Source organism: Brassica oleracea, unplaced genomic scaffold, assembly GCF_000695525.1.
Source record: "Brassica oleracea var. oleracea cultivar TO1000 unplaced genomic scaffold, BOL UnpScaffold01036, whole genome shotgun sequence".
Classification (NCBI taxonomy): Eukaryota; Viridiplantae; Streptophyta; class Magnoliopsida; order Brassicales; family Brassicaceae; genus Brassica; species Brassica oleracea.
In genome coordinates this window covers 2,929-7,189 of record NW_013617609.1, presented here as the reverse complement: position 1 = coordinate 7,189, position 4,261 = coordinate 2,929, and the positions used below count along the sequence as shown (strand labels likewise).

Sequence of the window (4,261 nt, the reverse complement as noted above, 5' to 3'; positions counted from 1 at the left end):
GGGAGATGAGAGGATGCACTTCCTACTACCCTTAGAGATTTCTCAATGGTGGCGAGAGGACACACCATTGGTCGGTGGCGACCAAACCATAATCCTCTTAAGAGTCGCCTTTTACCAAGAAGAGAGAAAGTTCGTTATTAACAGAAATTAAATTGGTGCACTGAGAGATATCTAAAGAAAAAAAAAGTATACTAAAAAATTGTTCTAAATAAAAATTTTCTGGCTTCCCACTGTTTCTTAAGCTTCCTCTCTTTAAACAGTCTGCGTGTAAAATTATATCTTCTAGCATACTTGGGTAAGAATACATAATACTTAACATGTCAACAAAATATTAAAAACAAAAACAAAAGATTTTTGTTTCATTTAAAAAACTTAAACCGCCAGATAAAACATCAGTTATCAGATGCCAAGAAACTCCATAATATACTTTTAAGTTTTAAGTTACACACATTTCCAAGTCTTATCTTTAATATATTACAAAAGTAAGTAATTTTTACTTTATAAAACCAAAGCTCTCTTTAATTAATTGTTGTTGACATCTGGTGGGAAGATTGTTGTTGTTAATGTTGGGTGGCCTTTGGAGAATTTGTTATCTGCATCACCTATCTTGGCATCGTTTTTTGAACATATGAATATTTCCTTTGCCATATTGCAAAATTTGCTACATAAAGATAAATATACTCATTAAAAATCCAAAGTAATAAGAAAAAAATAGAAAGCAAAAAAACTTACAGCCACGGGTCGTCTCCAAGAAGCATCATATCTCCATCAGCGTTTATGAAAACGATTTTCCATTGATTGTGCATATGCAACTTGCCTTTGATATCAAAGAGTCTTTCGAGTTCATCGGTCAATTGATTGTATCCATCAAAAACAGATAAATCCACAGTTCTTTCCACGGACCCTTCCATACGAACCTGATCAATAACCATATCAAAAGAATATGAACTTTATAGTCATCTAAATCATTAAAATATTCAATTTTTATTTAAATTCTAATATCAGAATAAAGTTATGGATGCAAACACACACACACATGTTTTTTTTATGAACCCATGTTTTAGTTGTACCTAATAAATAGTTTAAACTTGACTAATAAGTATAAAATAAGAAAAGATGGTGATATATTTCATACCTTAGTATGACTTCTAGTTTGGTTGAGATCAACCTTTTCTTCGTCAAAGATTTTAGAAATCTTAGATTTTTTATATGAGTTAATTGGTTCTATGCTATCCTTTGTTACCGCAGGAATTTTCAGATCAACTCCAAACAGTCTGTAGCTAGTAGTTGCGGTGGTGGTTGACGTTTCTTTCATTACTTGAACCATTTGCTCATTGTAATTTGGTTTGGACATGGTAGTAGGGAATGAGTAGCTCATTGAAGATTGTATGCTTGAATGTCCAACTTCTTGGCCTTGGGTCAATGTAGGAACCCACATATTTGAACCTATAAGAAGAAATAGATAGATAAATAATTCACAAAGAAGTTTTAACTTATTGAGAAACATTAACTTACCAAACTCATGTATTTCGCTTTGACGTTTACCTGATTTGAGAATGTCTGATGAATGTGTTAAAGGCTCGATCTCCCATGGAGATACCTTATCAGGTCTTGGAATTGTTGCAGCTTTATCCCATTGTACCTATAAAATAAAGTTAGTAGATATTCTTTATTACTTTTTAAAATGTATATTCTAAAAAAATCTAGTTAAAGTAAACGAGTACTTATCTTACTTCTAAACATCGCCATTCTGAATCCTTCCAATTAGTGGAGAAATCTCTCACTTTTAATATTGATCCATAGTATCTAGTGTAGTAGAATCATTTGTGTAAGTAACACTATTTTGAAAAGGTAAATATGTTCAAAATTTACCTTATTTCATTAAAATCTTTCCCTTCAAACTTCATCAAAAATCTGGAGCCTATACCAAATTTCTTATTCACTCCGTCTATAAATTTATCGATGTTGACAACGAATTGGCTCGACCTGATATCATTGCATCAATAATAAATAAAAGTGTATAATTTGTTGAATAAACTATTTTCATAATGTTTAATTCAGTAGCAAAATGTTTCTCTTTACCCTGGCTTATAGAAGACAACGAACATACATTTCCTTTTAATAGCATTCAATGCAGTAGCAACTACACCATGGTGCATACTCTCCTTTGAAATTACAGATGATGGTATGAAGTTTGAAGGGAAAGATTTTAATGATGATGATGAGCTATTTTTCTGATTCCAACTCGTGATTCCCCATTCTCTCCTCTATAATAAAAAAATATTTAAAATACAAATTTCAAGAATCAAATGAGAAGTAAAATGAAAATAATATACCGAAGGAATATGAAGGAGTCCCCAACAACCAATTTTTTTGTTTTTGCAAACTCGTTCCAACCAGATGTGAAAAAATGTCTTTGTGGTGTACCTATTTGATTGTTTGTAAGAAAATAAATATCAGTAATCACTACTTGCAGATTTTGAGATTAAAAAAAATTTGTTACCTTTTAAAGCGTGTTTAAATTTCCATTCATGACCATGAATATCTGTAGCATTTATCTCTTGACTTTGCGTTAGGTGAGACGTATCCTGAAAATATTTGATACAAAATGTTATATAGAAATTTAAAATTTGAGTCAATGTAAGTCAGTTTTAATACCAGTGGAGGAAGACATTCAATGGCATGTCTTTTATTTAAAACAAAACCACCTTTTTTACTGGTATCAGAAGCACTTAAGACCTTAGTAAAACATTTAATGTTTTGTATGTGGTTTTCACATTTAGGAATTGGGATTTCAACTTCCTATAAATAAAAATCCATAATATTAATTAAATTGTTATTAAGAAGACCTGAAAATATGTTATTAAATAAAATCTTATTTTGCAACTCACAGATGTATCCGGCAACAAAGAAATTTATCTGTAGTAGTCTCTGCCTAAGACCATACATAAGAATGAACCCAAAGCGATATCATTTACATCAAGTTGATATCGCTCATGTGAATTCACTAAATAGGAAACGTAAATAATCAATGAAACATACCTTAAGCTTGATACTAAAAACATTGCAGCGAATTTTTGAAGGAATATTAAAAACTGGTTTTAGTTGACATATTTCGTCGTTTATAGATGTAACTAGCTGGTAATACCATCAAATATTTTAGTAAGTTGTGAAAATCAAAACATATGTGAAAGTAGATAATAATTTTGTTAAAAAAAAATTATTGCCTGCTCTATATGCCCTTGAGGAAAATAATATACTTCTTCTCCAATTTTTGGAAGATCAAATAGATGACCAGCACATAATTTCCATAATTGATCATACAGATAGTTATTGGTTTCATCAGTAGCTACACAAACATACAAAATATAATTATAGACAAATATTTTTCATCAATCAAAAACCAAACTCCAACCCAAGAATTATTCACTTATACCTAAAAATTCAGGTTGCGCATGAATGATTTGATCACTTGCCATCAGCTCTTATAAAAACACTGATCTATTGCCACTTGCACAAAAAGTTACCAAATCATGAATAACTTTTTATTAATATGGTATTATATCTTAAACAAAATACAACCTTTCAATGAATTGGTGAGAACTTTTGATCTTTATTTATTTTTGTTCGAACAAGTTTGTTTTCTTATACTATCTTTGTTTAATTTTTACATTTACATAAATCTGATATGTATCAGTATTTATAGGTGAAAATATTAATATAGTACATTAATATTTATTCGGATATGATTTTTGACTAATAAATTGTACATTAATATTTATTCGGAAATGAGTTTTGACTAATAATTTTAACAAGTTACGTGAAAGTGTCAGGTCAAAGGTGTATCTTCTAAAAATACCAAAAGACTTTAATATCAATAAATTATGTTTCTAAATATAATTTTTAATATTGTTATATAGAGGACATGGATGTTGGGATCGAAAACGGTTATGACGAAGTTAACGTCCAAATCCCCGCAGAATACAAGTATGTCTTTCCGCAACAAATCATGCTCGGTCAAGAAAATGTCGCAACGTATGTTCCCGAGATAAAGCTTCGTTCGAATTCTATTTAGATCAAACATAAGCCATCGGAAACATACCCAGACCAGCTACGGATAGGTCCGAGTATGACGATCAGAACACGGACGAACCAAGCTCGGTCATTACGCAACTACCACACATGCACGCTGTCCGGTCGCTACGTAGCGACCGAGCTCTTCCGAAACGTCGATACGACATTAGTCCATGCATTCTCGTCT

At 31.1% G+C, this 4,261-nt stretch overlaps 1 pseudogene; it reads right to left on the bottom strand.

Moving 5' to 3' along the window:
* Positions 1 to 522: 522 nt before the first annotated feature.
* On the bottom strand, positions 523 to 3,479 carry LOC106320723 (annotated as a pseudogene).
* Positions 3,480 to 4,261: the final 782 nt, after the last annotated feature.